The following is a 20,669-nucleotide window of genomic DNA, read 5'->3' on the forward strand; positions in this document are numbered from 1 at the left end:
CAAATGATTTTCGTTTTAGAGTGTCAAAGGCACTTTGAGTCTTTTATTTTTTCAAGAATGTAATAAGACTTTTTTCATTTAAAGTCAGTGTTCTCTATTACCATAATTTATTTTATGAATATAAAGAATTGAATGTCTTTAAGACAGTACTTGTGGTTAAATGTCAAACCATAATTTTCCCAAGGCACATCAAGCTGGCTCTGCATAGTCCAGGCCTCTAAACTTTGTGTGCATACCCTAGGTAGCATGTGAGATCTATTTTGTAATACAGTTTTTAAAATAATGCCTTGGACTTCCCTGGCGGTCCAATAGTTAAGACTCTGCGCTCCCAATGTAGGGGGCCCGGGTTCGATCCCTGCTCAAGGAACTAGATCCTACATGCATGCCGTAACTAAGAGCCCGCATGCCACAACTAAAAGATCCGGCATGCTGCAAGTAAAGATCTGGCACAGCCAAATAAATATTTAAAAAAAATAATAATAATAAAATAATGCCTTAGATTTAGGAAAAGAAAATATTAGAACCTATTTGCCTTTGTATCATTTTTAAAATATCTGTGTGGTTTATAATGTACATACAGTATATGTATAGAACTTCGTGTATATAATTTGTTAATAAATAAGATGCATATTAAAAAGTTTTCTTATGGGTTGCCCAGTCAGGTGTTTGGAGACCAGTGGGGGACAGAATGATGACATTTAGAGCCTCAGCAATGATAGAATTTAGAACCAATTCCCTGACTTAGAAGATCAGGAAAATAATTCATAGACTGTAATTGAGTTGTCCAACTTTACATAACTGTCCAGAAACAGGTCATCCAGTGACTGGAATCTAATCACTGACGGACTAGAATGTTGGTCACTGGACTCGTAAACCAGAACTGACTGTTTAATTTCTCAGCTTGATTCTCCTGGCACATATGCTTGATACGTGTGTGTGTAAATCTCTGACATAATAAGCCATACTCAGTAGGCACACCCTGTTTCCTTATTGAAGCATCTTAATTTTGTCCCATTAAATCTTTGAAGTATCAGACTATCAGAAGGCACGAAGAAACCTGGGCTGAGAGTCTTCATTCCAGGAGACCTGATCTTCACTGTATGGCTGGTTTGAGACGCATCACTCTGAACTGCGACATGCTCATTGGTGACCTGGGTGCAAGTGCTTTTGCAGAATCTCTTAGTGAGGATTTGTGGCTTGTAAGTAAATTCTAAAATTGAAAATAATTGAATTTTTAATAAGATACATGCTTAGCTTTTGGCTTGATACTGTCATGATAGGAATTTTTTTTAAAGCCTCATTTTTCTGATAGGTTTTATTTTGCTTGTCAACTTTCTATATGAGTTGCATATATTCATTGTAGAAAATGCAGAGTTACAAGAGAACAATTACCTATAATCTTAATACCCAGACATAATCACTGTTCATTTTGGTGTATATACTTTCAGTCTTTTTTTTCTATGAATATATTTTGTACACTTAGGGATAACAAAAATAAAATTGTAGTATACTTGCTATTTCATAGTCCTGCTTTTTTCATTTAATGATGTATCATGTAGTATAGCATCATATTGATGTCCCATAGTTTAATCAATTCTTTGCCATTAGATTTAGACAGTTTGTTTTTCCCTGTCAGAAACATTGTGAATACGTTGTATATACATCTCTGTGTCCATCGGGATTACTTCTGTAGAATAAGGAACTAGAAGTGGAATGACCTGAGTGTGACATATTTTTAAGACTTTTGATACACATGGCCAAATTACCATCCAGAAATGCTATGCCAATCTGTAGTACACCCCAACAGTGGATGTGAAGCCTGCCTCTCACAAACACTGGCTTGTAGCACTTGTAAAAAAATGTAAAACTACAAAAATGAGTACCTCTCCATTTTCTATGCAAGTAGGATTACTCCAAATTTTATAACATTTTTCAGTTAATTTAGTATGAGCATTTTAGCAAGTCAGTAAATTTGCATCTCCTGCATCATTTTTTGTGATTGTTCAGTATTCCATTATATGAATATGCCACAGTGCACATAGCTTATCCTTTCTTGTATATAAGCTTTGTCCAGTTTTTCAGTTACAAATTGTACTCTGATATATGTCCCTACCTATATCTCTGACTATTTCTTTTGGTTAAATTCTTAGAAAGAGAGTTGTTGCATCAAAAGGGTATAGACATTTTGAAGACTTTTCTTAACAGAATCTTGGCTTAATCTGATAGGAGAATAACCACATTTTGTTTTATTTTGTATTCATTTGATTTCCTGGTGAGGTTTACTGGCTGTTTGTATTCATTTGGCTAGTTGGTTAATTACACCGTGTGTCCATTCTTCTGTAGTGAGAGTTTGTAGGGGTTGTATCATATCCTGTCAGATCCATATGTCTGACTTGCTATTTCTGTATGTCATGGGGTGTTGAAAGACTCCAGTTATTTTAATGTGATGGTCCACTCAACACTTAAATAAATGACTCATGATAGTTTCCTTTCATGTAATAGTTTTTAATACCTGTGCTTTTGTGATGATCCCTTTAGTTTGAATGAGTAGGTTGTTCAGCCCCAGAACTACTAGAAGTCATGATCATTTGTTCTGGTTTTTGTCTGACGTTTTACCGCGAGAGTTCTTGACCATCATACTTTCATGATAGGTTTTTAGTATGTATTCTCTATTCACACATTGTTTGAATTTGTTATTATTTGTATCCTAGATAACGGTACGTTTGGGCTTCCCTGGTGGCGCAGTGGTTGAGAGTCCGCCTGCCGATGCAGGGGACACGGGTTCGTGCCCCGATCCGGGAAGATCCCACATGCTGCGGAGCGGCTGTGCCCGTGAGCCGTGGCCGCTGAGCCTGTGCGCCTGGAGCCTGTTGCTCCGCAACAGGAGAGGCCACAACAGTGAGAGGCCCGCGTACCGCAAAAAAAAAAAAAGCAACACAAAAACAACAACAAAAAACCCCCGATACTTTACTAATGTTGTACGTCCCTTATGTTTTTAGCAGATAATTTACTCATTTAAGTGAATTATACTTGTAAATTGTTCTCATCTCTACTCAGAAAGAGGTGCACCTAGATACTAAGCCTGCTTCCACCAAGAGCATTGTTTCTTTCTTGTGCAACCTCTGAATTCTTGCAAGGAGTACTTTATTCGTTTGTCAGTTTCACAAGTATTTATTTTAATACCTATTGTGTGCCAGATACGTGTTTAGGCACTAGGGATAAAGCAGTGAACCAGACACACAAAAGTCTTGCCCTCATGGAGCTTACATTCTAGTGAAGGAGTTCAGATAGAAATGAGTAAACAGATAAGTAATATAATTTTAGATAGTAGGAGGTGCAAAAATATGTTAATGTAAAGAGAGTGAGCGGGGGCAGGTAGGACTCCATTGGACAGGTTTGTTAGGGGACAGCTTCACTGGAGAAGTGGCATTTGAATGGAGACCTGAATGAAGAGAGGAGCAAGCCATGGAAAATCTGGGGTAAGCACATTCCAGGACAAGGAGCCCATGAGTATGCAGGCATATAGGTGGGTGGAGTATTTAAGGAAAAGGAAGGAGGCAATGAATATGCAGGCAGGTAGGTGGGTGGAGTATTTAAGGAAAAGCAAGGAGGCTAACATGGTCAGAGGATTGAGTGCAGAAGATGTGGTATGACATGAGGTCAAGGAGCTAGCCAGGGGTCTGCTCTTGTAAAGTCTCGAAGGCCAGAGTAAAGATTTGGATTATTCTAAATGAATAGAGGGTTTTGAACTGGAAAACGGCATGATCCAAATAGTATCTGAATAAGGTGACCTGGTATAGAGAATAGACTTGGGAGGATAAAGAAGAGAAACAGGGAGACCAGTTAGGAGACTATCACAGTGGTCCAAAAAAGAGATGTTTATGGCTTAGCTTAGGCTGGAAGTTTGGAGCAAGTGAAAAGTGGTTGAATTCAGGTTGTGTTTTGAGGGTGTAACTAACAAGGCTTGCCGATAGATTAGATGTGGGGTATGAAGGGAATAGTAACAAGGAGACAAGTCGTTGATGATTATGTGTGCAACTGGGTGGTATCACTTAGAAAAAGGGAGCTGATGGGAGGAGCAGCTTTTGAGGGAATATCAGGACTTTGGTTTGTTATCTTAGATGCCCTTTAGGTATCTAAGTGTCTGGACAGTGCTCAGACTGTACTTTCTATCCAAAGGTATCCAAAGCCACTTTAGATGCAAAATGTTTAAAGTTGACCTTTGCTGCTGCCAAAATAGTAGCCACTGGAGGCAGTCTGCAAGATGGCATCTTAGGTTTCTGAGGAAGAAATTAGAATACACAAAGGGGGAGATAAGTGTATAATTACATAATGTAGATTTCATATTTAAATTTATGGGAAAAGCAATAATTAGTTGGCTTTTGGTTTTAAATGGAAATAGCCACTCATTGGGAACTAATTACTCTAATTTCAATTTATTTTACTTTAGATCATTGTGTGATGAAAGCAGTTATCCAGAAAGTTCTCCAGATGGAAGGAGTGCCAAGTCAGAGGTATATCACACATTTCAGTTCTCTCGGAAGAATTTCTCTTTAATGGCTTGTTTTTCTTTCTTTCTTAAAAGAAAATTATCAAGGTACTTTCTGCCATCTTAAAACTAAGTGTTTAGTCAAATGAAATGGCTTTTCTGTTTTTGAAAATGCTGTGTGATGCTTTAATTTAGGTTTCCAGAAATGCAGATTGAAAACCTTTTATTAACTTAAAGTATCTTAATTTCCAATGAAGATCAAACCCTCCTAAATTACCTGAAACTTAAATGGCATATTTATCGTTTCTGTCTCAGTACCAGTGGATAACTTCTCCATCGTGAAGGAACCATCCAAAGCTGCTAGACAGAAAAAGAGAACTCTAATTCGGGGAAGTGACCGAAAAGGAAAAGCTACTATTAGAGTTGGTAACTCTTTCTGAACTATACCCCTTATGTTTTCTGGTGTGCTAAAATTAAAGCAGCCAATATTAACCACATGCATATTAGGAAGCCTATGATTATTTTGAGACTTATGAGAATTTATAGAATATAGATATAATAAATGAATTTAAAGAGATGTTAACATTAACCAACATTATTGTTTGGATCTCATAAAAACTTCGTTATTTTGAAAATATTTCCTGGTTGATAATTACTTCTGACACTTTGCAATTGTAATTTGGGGTGCACTTTGATGATAATTTTAGTAGTGGTGCTTTTGAGGAATGATTTTTTTTAAATGCAGAATTACCTTTTGCGCTACAAGAAACAAAATTTCTTCTCAGTTCCAACCTTCCCATTGTTTCCTGCTTCTTTCTTAGAAATGCTTACCTAAATTTTTGAATCAGGTAATATCTTGTTTCTGTGAATGATTAAAAAAACTTGAAATAGGTATGATCCTTATAAAAGACTTCTACAGACAAGTTTATTTACCTAGATTGAACATTTTAGAAAACAATTTTCTAAATGTTTACTGTAATGTATATTTAATTTTCCAAATGGTAGTTAACCCAGGATTTTACAACTAAGCCTATTATTTTGTTACGAAATGTAATTGTAATAGAAAGCTTTTAAAAGCCTTTAACAATCAGTGGTGTAAGTTTCACATTCTCCTGAATACATAAATTTCCTAGAATTCACTTCTACTGATAACGTTTGTATTGTTTCTAAGAGACCTTAACTTTTTATTTTCTGGAACATATTATGGTTAGTCACAAATTGTCCTTTTTTGTTGGTGATAAGAATGAATAGCAGGAGGAGCATTTGTGAAACCAAATCTAATATGAAACTAACTCTTTCTTGTGAGTAACTTTGAATTTTGAAACAGCAGAACAATAAGGTTGAATATAAAGCAAAATAAATTTTTTTATGTTTATGATCTGCCAATTTCCCAGAAAGAGTTTTGTGGTGACTTTAGTTATATACCAGATACATTAAAATCACCAATGGACAACACATCTTTTATTCAGGTGCCCTCTGAAAGTTTTAAAAATTTGTTGACTTAATATCACTGAACGGTCCACTTTAAAATGGTTAAAATGATAAATTTTCTGTTTTGTGTAGTTTACCACAATTTTTTTTAAATGTGTTGTTTGAAGATTTGGGGGTTTTATAAAGGTATTGAATTAGCATAAGAATGAAAAATTTAAAAGACTACCTCTAATTCCATTATCCTATCAAGCAATATTTACATTTTTATTTTCTCTTCCTGCTGTCCATAAACATAATTCCACGTAGCTTCAATATAATTTGCCATTCTTCTCTTTTCATACTAAATTTAAATTCTGTGATTCATAGTTATACTTTTTAACATTGTATTTACAAGGTTTTAATTGAGTTGGTCAATTTTTTAAATTGGTGAAAAACTGGAAATAACCTAAAATAAACTATTGTAAACATCTTCATAAATACAGCTTTTTTTTTTCTACTTAAAGATGTATTTTTGTTTTTGTTTTTGTTTCTTGTGGTACGGGGCCTCTCACTGTTGTGGCCTACTCCCGTTGTGGAGCACAGGCTCCGGACCCGCAGGCTCAGCGGCCATGGCTCACGGGCCCAGCCGCTCCATGGCATGTGGGATCTTCCCGGACCGGGGCACGAACCCGTGTCCCCTGCATCGGCAGGAGGACTCTCAACCGCCTCTCAACTCTCAATCCAGGTTTTTGATTCTCTATTAATCAACTTGCTTGGACAATAGCGTATTAAATAGAAGTTGTTAAGAGTGTTTATGAAGTCAAAAAAAAGCTTATGATCATCTGCCAATTGTTATTTCAAGAGAGTGATATTTTAATAATGAAATAGTACATACAAAGAAGTTAAGATTTGTGGTATCACACTAATTAGATATTATTATTAAAAATTTATATCACGTGTAAAGTATTCTTAAAATAGCTAAGTTGACTTTTGCTATGATATTAGAAATGGAAATATATATAAATAAAGCATGTATATTAGGAATTCTGTAGAATTAGTACCTGGCGGTATATAAAAGGGCATCATGGAATGAGAAGAAAACAGTTAAACTTTTTTTTTATTTAGCATGATTCAACAAAGTGGAAATGTAACTGAAATATACAAACTCATTGAGCTATTTTAAGAGTAATTTTATTTCTTGGGCTTTTTTTTTGTATTTGCCTCAGTTATTTGGAGACATAGAGGTAAGCCAAATCAGTATCTGGCTCTATACCTAGATCCAGGTGAGTATAGGGGTGAAATAATGGTGTGAATGGTGTCACATTTATATTGTAATTATGTATGCCTAAAAAAAAGATGGGAACTTTTATTAGAAATTTTTTTTATCGCCTAACAAGAAAAGTGTAATTAAAAAGAATTTTAATACAAATGTATTTGCATTCGTTTCTGAAAGTAAAGGAAGGGTATACACATACAAACCACATGCATACAAACATTTTTTTTGATGGTAATTAAGTTAAAAAACATAATAAAACAGCACAAAATGAACTGAGCTCCTATATATTTTTAAGAGGCATGTAAATCTCACAGGATCGTGTGGTGATTATCAATAAGCTACACTCTATGAAATATTTGTCCTATATTACCACATACACTCCATTTTACCCTGCATCCTAATGCTGCTCAGATATAGTAGAAAGCAACAGCATAGCACAGGGAGATCAGCTCGGTGCTTTGCGATGACCTAGAGGGGTGAGATAGGGAGGGTGGGAGGGAGGCTCAAGAGGGAGGGGATATGGGGACATGTGTATGCATATGGCTGATTCGCTTTGTTGTGTAACAGAAACTAACACAGAATTGTGAAGCGATTATACTCCAATAAAGATCTATTAAAATAAATAAATAAAATAACACAAAATATAGTAGCTTTGAAGGATAAATATAACCCTTTTAACCTATGATGTTTGTTTTCAGTAAGTTCAAATTAAATATTTAAATGTGAATTTTAATATGTGGCTTGTTCTAAATAAAATATTAACATGTAGGTCTAGTTTTTGCAACCAAATATTTCATATAAAGATACTTGCCTCTTTACTACTGAAATATAGGATAAGTCTCCACATTTCACTCTTTTATCCCATGGGTTTCATTTGTTTTTTTGTGTATTTTCTATATGAAATCAAAGGAGCAGTGAAGGTTGACAGGCTTATAGGAGAGTAACACTGACTCACCTGCCACCCAGCAACTTGCAGCCTTATAACTTTTATTGTCTTTACATAGAAAAATTCATCTTAAATTGAAATTTTGGTCTAATTCTGAAGATTCTGTTTGGCAGAAGTCATGGGTGTATCTGTGCTTGTGTGTCCTTGAGATTCAGAAATGCCAAAGGTGTTCTAAGATTCAGTAAACTTGAGTGTTTCTGCATAATACATAAAATGTATCATACTTTGGGATTATTTTAAAAATTTATTTTTGCATTTCTGCACATCTCAATACTTTTGTTTTAGTTAAAATAACTTGTTACTGTAGAGAACTTATATTTTTTAAAGATGCTGGCTTATGTAAAACCTTTGTACAAAACGATCCTCTTTTTTTTAATGGCCTTGGCATCATTGTCAAGTGCCTGGTTGATTCCTTTCAAGGTGTACACATGTGACAGTTTCTCTGTAGGCCTTTGGTGCATCTTGATTCCTTCTTTTCATGCTTTGTCAAACATAGGCTTGGCTGCAAAGCAACCTGTAAGTAATGGAATGAAACACTCTGCTGGTAAAGAATGTTATGGTCCTGAACCTCTACCACCTGGTGTGTCTGGTTTCTGGCCATGGCGTACTGCAGAACGTGGAAAAATTACAGACATTTTGAAGTCTTTCCTTACAGAATCTTGGCTTAATCTGATAGGAGAATAACCACATTTTGTTTTATTTTGTATTCATTTGATTTCCTGGTGAGGTTTACTGGCTGTTTGTATTCATTTGGCTAGTTGGTTAATTACACCGTGTGTCCATTCTTCTGTAGTGAGAGTTTGTAAGGGTTGTATCATATCCTGTCAGATCCATATGTCTGACTTGCTATTTCTGTATGTCATGGGGTGTTGAAAGACTCCAGTTATTTTAATGTGATGGTCCACTCAACACTTAAATAAATGACTCATGATAGTTTCCTTTCATGTAATAGTTTTTAATACCTGTGCTTTTGTTTAAATGAGTAGGTTGTTCAGCCCCAGAACTACTAGAAGTCATGATCATTTGTTCTGGTTTTTGTCTGACGTTTAACCGCGAGAGTTCTTGGCCATCATACTTTCATGATAGGTTTTTAGTATGTATTCTCTATTCACACATTGTTTGAATTTGTTATTATTTGTATCCTAGATAACGGTACGTTTGGGCTTCCCTGGTGGCGCAGTGGTTGAGAGTCCGCCTGCCGATGCAGGAGACACGGGTTCGTGTCCTGGTCCGGGAAGATCCCACATGCCGCAGAGCATCTGTGCCCGTGAGCTATGGCCGCTGAGCCTGCGCGTCCGGAGCCTGTTGCTCCGCAACGGGAGAGGCCACAACAGTGAGAGGCCCGCGTACTGGGAAGACAAAATATTATTCTCACATTTCAGTTATTTTTGAGAGCATATGATCTAAATCTGTTTTATATAGACAGAGAGATGCTTGATAAAAATCCATGGAAATGTGTGCTAGAATCCAGAAATCCCTGAAGAATCTACTCAGCTAACATATAGCAATATTTTCTTATAGGAATATTTTGTTCAAGTTTATGCATTATAAGTACAGAAAAAAGGTAATAAACTGGACTTTTGAATGAAAAGATTAGCAGAAAAACAAATTTTAATTATATCATAAGGAAATGGAATAATAATTCCAAAATATTTTTATAAAGGAGGTTTATTAAAAATTAACATAATGTACATATATGTATTGTATCCCTATTCTGATTTTTAAACTTTAAGTCCACAAATAACATAAGGTTTTGTTCTTTTAGGATATTAAAACACTGAGAAAAAATGAAATTATCCTTTTGCAACAAACAGAAAATATTATGCCAAATCTCATATCTAAAGTTTTTATCTTTATAAATAAGTGTGTTTTGTTGCAATATCATTTGTGGAATAAGTAACTTTATAAAGATTAGTTTACATGCCAAATCTGATAAGACACCATAAGTAAGAATATAAAACATTTTGATAATATTCTGTGTAAGAACTATAGATATGAAAATATTCTATGATATTAATAATCATGTTCATTATTTGGCCTTATGCTATTTGGTTTATTATTTGGCATTATGCTATTTGGACAACTGGCTTGAAGACTGGGGGGAAAATGAAAAATTTTTTTTCTATTTCTAATTGTAATCTTTATAGGACACTTGTTTTAAATAGACAATTTGTTATGTGTTTGCAATAATATTTATACCACTTGCAATCATTCAATTGAAGTACTATTATTTTATTACTTTTTAAAAGAATATATTTAGCAAATATTCCCAGAGCATCAATTTTAATATTCTTATAGATGAACATAAAAAATGGAAAGGATTGTTTTCCATGACTATTTGGTGGTCCAAATATTTTTCTTTTGAGTACATTTTATATTTCTTCTTCTTAAGAAGAATGACATTTTATTAAATATTGACAATAAAAAATATTTTATTTTTAAATAAAATCTTTCTTTTTCAATCATATGCTTTCTTTCAGACAATTAGTTTGCACCACTGAAAGGACATCTTCACACGTGTTTCTGGGAAATGTTGCATTTATCTCTTGGGTTACATTACTCTGTATGAAAAAGTTAAGGATTTGGAAATTTATTTTACTTCTCTATTATCCTTTACTAGAAAAGAACTTTTTGATTCAAAGATGAAATTTTTCTGGAAATCCCATGGGAGTATTAAGTTACCTTGGACTAAACTGAATCATCAGTGATCATCTTAGCTGTCAATGACCTATAGATGACATATTTATCTAATTAAAAGATGTCTTATTTTGAAAGAAACGGTGCATTGTGCATAATTAGAAAATTGGAGTCATTGGCTTATTAATCTAATGAGGCTAGCCATTTATATTACTACGTGGAGAAGTTGTTTTATTTGCAATTAACAATGCTGTATATGAAATGTTAATTCTTGATAAAGAACATAAAAATTAAGCACATCATAATTTTTCAGAGGAAATTTCAGTTCTTTGCTATATACCCCTGTCACTTATTTCTGTTACTAGAGTATGAAACACTTGTATACTGTTTTTCACTAACCAGTCCCTTAGACTTGCACACCAGCCATCCATTCATCCTATTCTATCCCTGTTACAGAGATAAACATGCATCCCCTCCTCAGCAGTGATGTTGGTTCAAGCTGTAGGCATACGACATGATCCAAGTATGTCTGTGTCCTTTCCTAGGAATTTTCAAATTGTTTTGAGGATGAAGTCGTTCCTTTTCCTCTTTGATCACAGAACTCTAAGAATATAAACCTAGGAAATAGCCAGCCATGAATCCAGCTGACTTGAGATCATAAAACCATCAGCGAAAAACAGAGATAAGAGAATAAAAAGTCACTGATTTCATTAAAAACTTTGGGCTAGCCACTTCTGAAATCATGTTTTGTTTTTCTTTTTTGTTTAATTAAGAAATATAATTGCCTTCTGTTGTTTTGGCTTCTTAGAAGTGAATTTCCATTAGTTGCAATTGAAAGAGGCCTGACTATACAAGATATATTTGATTTTTATACAAATTCAAAAAAATGATGCAGAATAAAGTAAGTAAAGATAAAAACAAATAGAGAATAGTATTGTATTGTAAGTTAATCTTAAATAACCTTATTGTATAGAAAGTTTATTATTATTTTTACTTCCATTATGTGGAAGATTCTTTGGTATCTGTGAAAATTTGTGGCACATGAAACTATGTATTAGAGAGGATTGAAACTCAATTTCATTTGCTCAAGCCTGTATGTATTGTATATAATTAGGTTAGGGTTTATATATATATATACATATATATATATATGTATATATATATATGCCAAAGAAAATACATAGATGGTTTTAAACTACAGGCATTCACTTAATATTATATTAATTAGGGTTACCTTTCGCACAAAATGGTTATTTAGCTTTTTCAGTCTTAACCTACTTATTGTGAATGGTAGACTCATAGCTGGAACATGTTTATTTGATAGTGCTTATAAAACCTGAAATGAAGAAAAATTGAATATGTTATCAATCTGCACAGCAAAACATCAACAGCAATTTGGACTCATTTAATGTAGGGACAAACCACTTTATATGAATCAAAGATCACACACCATTAAAAAATAATATCATTGAAATATGACTAGAATAAATGGAAAGTATCATTGTATCATATTTTTAAAAGTATTTTTAACTAAGATAATTTTAATTAGAAATAATTAAAACAAAGTTGAGCCTTAAATGTGCAATTTCAGATATTTGCAGAATGAATATACGTGGAAAACATCATTCCTAGAATAAACAAATGTGTGTACAGTTAATGAGATGGCATTTCTGAGATGAATATGTTCCGATGTAATCATTATAGAAATAACCAAAAATGATTGTAAAATACCATAATTACCCCTACAAATAAACAAAATCATAGAAAACTTCAGGCTTCAAGTTTGTTCAGGCTCAAAATTCACAAAGTGTGTGACCTCTGTCAATTTTCTTAACTAGTCTAAACCTCAGTTTTCTGTTGGAATGATAATAGTATCTCCTTTACAGGGAGATACAAGAATACCATTTGGCAATGTGTGAAAACAGGCACAATTTATATTGCATGACAAATTATTTATTAAATCTCAGCTCCTGTTACCAGTTTTTATACAGATACTTGTATTCAATGAAATTGTTTAAAATTTGAAGATTCACTGAAGATTTATTTTTAAATCAATATAATTATATTAATACAAAATATATAAAAATAAATATATGAATAATCGTAACATTGATGGGTTTCAGATAAATTATGTTCTTCATTAGAATTCAGAGGACAGCAAGGCTTAATTTCTTTTGGGCTTTTAATATACCAAAGTATTCTATAAACCTTGATAATAACTATCAAAGAAAAGATTTCACTAGAAAAAGTAAACAGGTAAGGAAGAACTTATTCAAGGTTATTGCAATTAGAGGGAGACCAGAGTGTGTTCTGAACTCAACTCCACAGAAAAAAGGGCAGGAGTTTTTAAGAGCTGGGGTGGAGGGAACTGTAAGGCTATCTATGTTTGCTAATTGGCCTTATCCAGATATCTCATGACAGGAGGAAGTTTTACTAATTGAAGCAAGGCTGTCATAAGAGTTTGGCTCCTTACCCTCCCAGAGAAACTGGCACAGGGGAACACTATCTTGATCGATATTTACATTTCAAAGTGATGGCTCCTTGGTCCTTGAAAAAGACATTCCTGGATTGTAAAACCAGCAAGAAACTTTTTGAAAGAATTTACGTACACTTCAAGGCACAAAGAAAGACAAGTTTTCTCAAGTACATAGTTTAAGAAATGGAAGAGGAGGGACCTCTGTGGTTAGGCCATTTGGAATCTGTAAGAGCTGCTATGAGAAAAGGTCAGGAACCTAACAGCAGCAAGAAGCCTGCCTGAGGTTTAGTCAAGCTGATAGAAATGTTAAGGTCTTCTTGGACTTTATCTCTTGCAGTTAGTTTAAAATCCATGGCATTGTTGATTTTAATATTCTGGCAAATTCTTTTGTGGGTAAATAGAAAAGACAGCAATCTTAATAAATCCTAAGCCAAAGTGACATCAAATATTTGTAAGATTTTGAATGCTAAAGAGACAAGATGAAATGTCATCATTATCATATGCATAAAGTCTTCTATTTTATGCTTATTGTTTGGTGTCCCTGGATATATCATCTGCCTTGAAGCCTGGAGAGTTTTTAACTTGTTTTGCTGTTAATAATTTACTTAACAGGAAGAAATATTTCATGTATTTTATTGCAATTGTATGATAAGATATTTAAAATAGAATGTGAGTGACTGGGTAGTTCAAGTATTAGGGAAAAGTGCAAAGCAGCAAGGGCCACACAGCCAGTGTTACTTCCTTGGGCCTGTGGCCTCCAATTAAGAATCTATCATAAATTCCTTCACTTTAGACATTTTCATAAAATATGAGAGAGATGAGTCAGATGATACAAATAAGTTACCACTAGACAAAGCTATAAACTATTCAATATTTGATTTGTGTGTTTTTGCCTTTCATTGCATTTTGTCCCCTTTCCTCCTTACTGTTATTCTTCTTTCCTAAATGTGTGTGTGTGCATGTGAATCAATTATGCAGCATATATGCCAATCTTTTCATGTCAATGATTCTTAAGAGAACTCCCCAAAAATATGTAAGAATCACTTGAGAAGTCTCCTCCCTAGTTATAGTTCTCTGTCCTTTCACTTTTCTAATATTCATTGCAGAGTGCTTAATTCCCATTTGAAAATTACTTGCATGATGGGAACTGTGAAATATTTCTCAAGTTTGTCAGAGTGGTGAAAAGAATTTTGGGGACCACTATGGTAATTTATTAATTAGTAATCAAGACACTACTTAAAATAGCTCTCTCTTTTTTCATTTCAGTATAACAATAGAATGTTTTCTTCAAGGATATAGAGAATATAATACTATATTATTCTGGCTTTTTTAATAAATAAGAGATTTTTAAAATTTAGAAATATGCACTTGCCTTAGAAGGTAGCTTAGAGTTATAAATACAAGTTTAAAGGTGGAAAGTAAGCTTGAAATTAAGTATGGAAAGTGAATTAGTATAAGCAAAATCTTTCTACATAAGTCAACCATAAAGAACCCTATTAATTAGGTTGTACAGTTATTTTATCTTCTGGCATTGAAGTTTCTTAAAATGGTTAGAGGTAAAATTAGTAAGCAAGTGATATGAAAAATCTGTATCATACATGTGAACACTCTACATTATACACTGCATTGTGAGATGCTCAAACCATTACAGGTCTTGCTGCAGTTGAATTTAACCAATAGAAAGCAGTTTTCTGTCTTCCTTCTCATGCCTACTCACTAGCATAAGCTCATTGAGTAATTTACATGTCAACTTGTCCACCCTATTTAAATATCTCTCTCCTCTACACTCTGTTTAGATCTTCCTCTCTCTCTCTCTCTCTCTCTCTAATACATATAATCATAGTCACCTAAATTAAACACACCTATGATAAATGTCACTGTTTTCTAAGTTTCTTTTGTGTCATCATACACATGAGAAATCTATATACTAATTTACTGAAGTAAATTTGAAAATTTAATTGATATTTAGGTAAATTTATGAATAATGAAAAGTTACTCTTATTTGCTATAAAATATGTAAAACTTACACATGATATTATCATGCTATTGATGCACTAGAGGCTTTACTAAATGTCAAATCGTTTATCATGTATAAAATAATTACCTTGATGAAAAACAAGCAGAAACAAAATATTTCCTGATAATTTGCTCAAGATTTATATTTAACAAGAAAAACTCTTAGTAATTTTCAGCCCAGTTTCCTCACATTGAAAGAGGAATTGATACAAATAATAATGGTGACACACAGATGTGGTGATATATTCCTCTAGAAAATCTCACTGACTTTCAAATAATTAAAATACAAATTTTCCTTGTCACTCATTTTTTGTTCGGCCCATATAAGAATTATGAGATGATGATGAGTAAGTCTAAATTAATTTCTATGAATGTGACTATATACTTTATTAATTCACTTATTAGAGAAGCAGATATCTATTGAAGTCCTCCCTATCTTAAGCAATATGACAGGTGCTAATGTAGAGTAATGAAAGACAAATAGTATGACATTAAATAATTTTTAAATTTATGATATTCAGTTGTCTCTAGGTATATCTAAATAAAGTCTCAGTCAATTCACATTTTTTGAGAAATACAAAAAGAGAAAAGGCAATAGAACTACTTCTAAATTTTTAAGTTGATTAAGTACATCAGGTAAAATTAGTCCTGTGGTTTTTGAAAGCCTAAATATAGTCTTTGATTCTGACATTTATATTGCAATCAATACAATATATGCTCTCCTCTGGTAATATCTGCATTAAAATATTTGTAGAAGTATGAATAAAATCTCACAGATAAAATCTGTAATCTCTATTGTAAAGCTGAGTCACAAATGTGTTAAAGAGTTTGTTAGAAACCTTCAACATGGCGGAAGAGTAAGACGTGGAGATCACCTTCCTCCCCACAAATACATCAGAAACACATGTGGAACAGCTCCTACAGAACACCTACTGAACGCAGGCAAAAGACCTCAGATTTCCCAAAAGGCAAGAAACTCCCCATATACCTGGGTAGGGCAAAAGAAAACAGAAAAAGAATAGGGATGGGACCTGAGCGACTGGAAGGGAGCTGTGAAGGAGGAAACATTTCCACACACTAGGAAGCCATTTCACTGGTGTAGATGGGGGTGGGGATGGGGGAGGGGGAAGCTTCAGAACCACGGAGGAGAGCTCAGCAACAGGGGTGTAGAGGGCAAAGTGGAGAGATTCCCGCACAGAGGATTGGTGCCGACAACCAGCACCCACCAGCCCAAGAAGCTTATCTGCTCATCTGCCGGCCGGGACGGGTGGCGCTGGGAGCTGAGGCTCAGGCTTCGGAGGTCAGATCTCAGTGAGAGGACTGGGGTTGGCTGCATGAACACAGCCTGAAGGGGGCTGCTGCGCCACAGCTAGCCTGGAGGGAGTCTGGGAAAAAGTTTGGACCTGTCTGAGAGGCAAGAGACAATTGTTTTGGGGTGCAAGAGGAGAGGGGATTCAGAGCACTGCCTACACAAGCTCCAGAGGTGGGCGCCAGCCACGGCTATCAGCACAGACACCAGAGATGGGCAGGAAATCCTAAGAATGCTGCTTCAGCCACCAAGAAGCCTGTGTGCAAGCACAGGTCACTATCCACACCTCCCGTCCTGGGAGCCTGTGCAGCCCGCCTCTGCCAGGGTCCGGTGATAAAGGAACAATTTCCCCTGGAGAACAAACGGCACACCTCAACCAGTTGCAAGGTCATGCTGGCCTCTGCCACCAAAGGCTTGCCCTGCATTCCATCCCCTCCCTTCCTCCAGTCTGAGTGAGCCAGAGCCCCCTAATCAGCTGCTGCCAGCCCCGTCCTGACTGAGTGAGGGACAGACACCCTCATGAGACCTACACACAGAGGTGGGGCCAAAACCAAAGCTGAACCCCAGGAGCTGTGTGAACAAAGAAGAGAAAGAGAAATCTCTCCCAGCAGCTTCAGGAGCAGCAGGTTAAATCTCCACAATCAAATTGATGTACCATGCATCTGTGGAATACCAGAACAGATTACGAATCAACCCAAAATTGAGGCAGTGGAATTTGGGAACAACGATATTATATTTTCTTCCTTCTTCTCTTTTTGTGAGTGTGTATGTGTATGCTCCTTTGTGTGTTTTTGTCTGTATAGCTTTGTGTTTACCATTTGTTCTGTGTTCTATCTCTCCGTTTTTTGTCATTTTCTGTTTTGTTATTATTTTTTTTTGTATAGTTTTTAGCAGTGGTTATAATTCGTGGATTTGTTTTTTGGTTTTGTTTCTTCTTTCTTTTTTTATTTTTAATAGTTTTATTTGTTATTTATTTTAAAAATTATTTAATTTTATTCTTCCTTTCTTTCTTTTTTCTCCCTTTTCTTCTGAGCTGTGTGGCTGACAGGGTCTCGGTGCTCCAGCCGGGTGTCAGGCCTTGCCTCTGAGGTGGGAGAGCTGAGTTCAGGACACTTGTCCACAAGACACCTCCCGCTGCACGTAACATCAACTGCCAAAAGCTCTTCCAGAAATCTCCATTTCAATGTTAAGACCCAACTCCAATCAACGATGAGCAAGCTACAGTGCTAGGCACCCTAAGACAAAAAATGAGCAAGACAGAAACACAACCCCACCATTAGTAGAAAGGCTGCCTAAATTCATAATAAGGTCACAGACGCCCCAAAACACACCAGTGGATGCAGTCCTGCACACCAGAAAGACAAGATCCAACCTCATCCAACTGAAGACCGACACTAGTCTCCTCCACCAGGAAGTCTACAGAATCCACTGAACTAACATTAGCCACTGGGGGCAGACACCAAAAACAACGGGAACTATGGACCTGCCGCCTGTGGAAAAGAGACCCCCAAACACAGTAAATTAAGCAAAATAGGAAGACAGAGACACCCACAGCAGATGAAGGAACAAGGAAAAAAACCACCAGACCAAACAAATGAAGAGGAAAGAGGCAGTCTACCTGAAAAGGAATTCAGAGTAATGATAGTAAAGATGATCTAAAATCTTGGAAATAGCAGAAAATACAAAAAATGTTTAAAAAACACCTAGAAGAACTAAAGAACAAACAAACAATGATGACCAACAAAATATATGAAATTAAAAATTCTGCAGGACGAATCAATAGCAGAATAACTGAGGCAGAAGAACAAATAAGTGACCTGGAAGACAAAATAGTGGAAATAACTAAAGAATTGAGGACAGTCTTAGAAACTTCTGGGCAACATTAAACACACCAACGTTCGAATTATAGGGGTCCCAGAAGAAGAAGAGAAAAAGAAAGGGATGGGGAAAATATTTGAAGAGATTATAGTTGAAAACTTCCCTAAAATGGGAAAGGAAATAGTTAATCAAGTCCAGGAAGCACAGAGAGTCTCACACAGGATAAATCCAAGGATAAACACGCCAAGAGACATATTAATCAAACAATCAAAAATTAAATACAAAGAACAAATACTAAAAGCAGCAAGGGAAAAACAACAAATAACACATAAGGGAATCCCCATAAGGTTAACAGCTGATCTTTCAGCAGAAACTCTGCAAGCGAGAGGGACTGTCAGGACAAATTTAAAGTGATGAAAGGGAAAAATCTACAACCAAGTTTACTCTACCCAGCAAGGATCTCATTCAGGTTTGACAGAGAAATTAAAACCTTCACAGACAAGCAAAAACTAAGAAAATTAATCACCACCAAACCAGCATTACAACAAATGCTAAAGCAACTTCTCTAGGCAGGAAACACAAGAGAAGGTAAAGACCTACAATAACAAACCCAAAACAATTAAGAAAATGGGAATAGGAACATACATATCGATAAGTACCTTAAAAGTAAATGGATTAAATGATCCAACCAAAAGACTGGCTGAATGGATGCACAAAGAAGACCCATGTATATGCTGTCTAGAAGAGACCCACTTCAGACCTAGGGACACATACAGACTGAAAGTGAAGGGATGGAAAAGGATATTCCATGCAAATGGAAATCAAAAGAAAGCTGGAGTAGCAATTCTCATATCAGACAAAATAGATTTTAAAATAAAGACACTACATAATGATCAAAGGATCAATCCAAGAAGATATAACAATTGTAAATATCTATGCACCCAACATAGGAGCACCACAGTACACAAGGCAAATGAAAACAGCCATAAAAGGGGAAATTGACAGTAACACAATAAGAGTAGGGGACATTGACACCAATTGACACCATACACCAATGGACAGATCTTCCAAAATGAAAATAAATAAGGAAACACAGCTTTAAATTATACATTAAACAAGATGGACTTAATTGATATTTATAGGACATTCCATCCAAATGAAACAGAATACACATGCTTCACAAGTGCTCATGGAACATTCTCCAGCCTAGATCATATCTTGGATCACAAATCAAGCCTTGGTAAATTTAAGAAAATTGAAATCCTATCACGTATCTTTTCGGACCACAACTCTATGACACTAGATATCAATTATAGGAAAAAAAATCTGTAAAAAAATACCAACACATGGGGACTAAACAATACATTACTTAATAATGGAGGGATTACTGAAAAATCAAAAAGGAAATCAAAAAATAATTAGAAACAAATGACAAAGAAAACACAATGACCGAAAACCTGTGGGATGCTGCAAAAGCAGTTCTTAGAGGGAAGATTATAGCAATACAATCCTACCTCAAGAAACTAGAAACATGGGGCTTCCCTGGTGGCGCAGTTGTTGAGAGTCCGCCTGCCGATGCAGGGGACACGGGTTCGTGCCCCGGTCTGGGAAGATCCCACATGCCGCGGAGCGGCTGGGCCCATGAGCCATGGCCACTGGGCCTGCGCATCCGGAGCCTGTGCTCCGCAACGGGAGAGGCCACAACAGTGAGAGACCCATGTAACGAAAAAAAAAAAAAAAAAAAAAAAAAAGAAACAAGAAACATCTCAAAGAAAAATCCTAAACTTACGCCTAAAGGAATTAGAGAAAGACCAAAAAAAAAATCCCCCAAAATTAGCAGAAGGAAAGAAATCATAAAGTTCAGATCAGAAATAAATGAAAAAGAACACAAAATACCCCTAACAGCAAAAGCAATCTTGTGAAAGAAAAACGTAGGTGGAGTAATCTGGCTCCCTGTCTTCAGACTACACTACAAAGCTACAGTAATCTAGATAGTATGGTACTGGCATAAAAACAGAAATATTTATCAATGGAACAGGATAGAAAGCCCAGAGATAAACCCATGCACATATGGTCAACTTATTTTTGATAAAGGAGGCAAGAATATACAATGGAGAAAAGACAGCCTCTTCAATATGTGGTTCTGGGAAAACTGGACAGCTACCTGTAAAAGAATTAAATTAGAACACTCCCTAACACATACACAAGAATAATCTCAAAATGGACTAAGACCTAAATATAAGGCCAGACACTAAAAAACTCTTAGAGGAAAACATGACAGAACACTCTATG

The 20,669-nt window shown here is 35.4% G+C and overlaps 1 long non-coding RNA gene across 1 annotated transcript; it reads left to right on the forward strand.

The window, feature by feature from the left end:
• The first annotated feature begins 1,118 nt into the window (after nt 1-1,118).
• Nucleotides 1,119-4,938, forward strand: LOC309836087. Its single transcript, XR_014298093.1, has 3 exons — nt 1,119-1,199; nt 4,451-4,514; nt 4,805-4,938. It is a non-coding gene; the product is annotated as an uncharacterized lncRNA (long non-coding RNA).
• The last annotated feature ends 15,731 nt before the right edge of the window (nt 4,939-20,669 follow it).

Source organism: Grampus griseus (genome assembly GCF_964374135.1).
Source record: "Grampus griseus genome assembly, chromosome: 18".
In the NCBI taxonomy this organism is placed as follows: domain Eukaryota; kingdom Metazoa; phylum Chordata; class Mammalia; order Artiodactyla; family Delphinidae; genus Grampus; species Grampus griseus.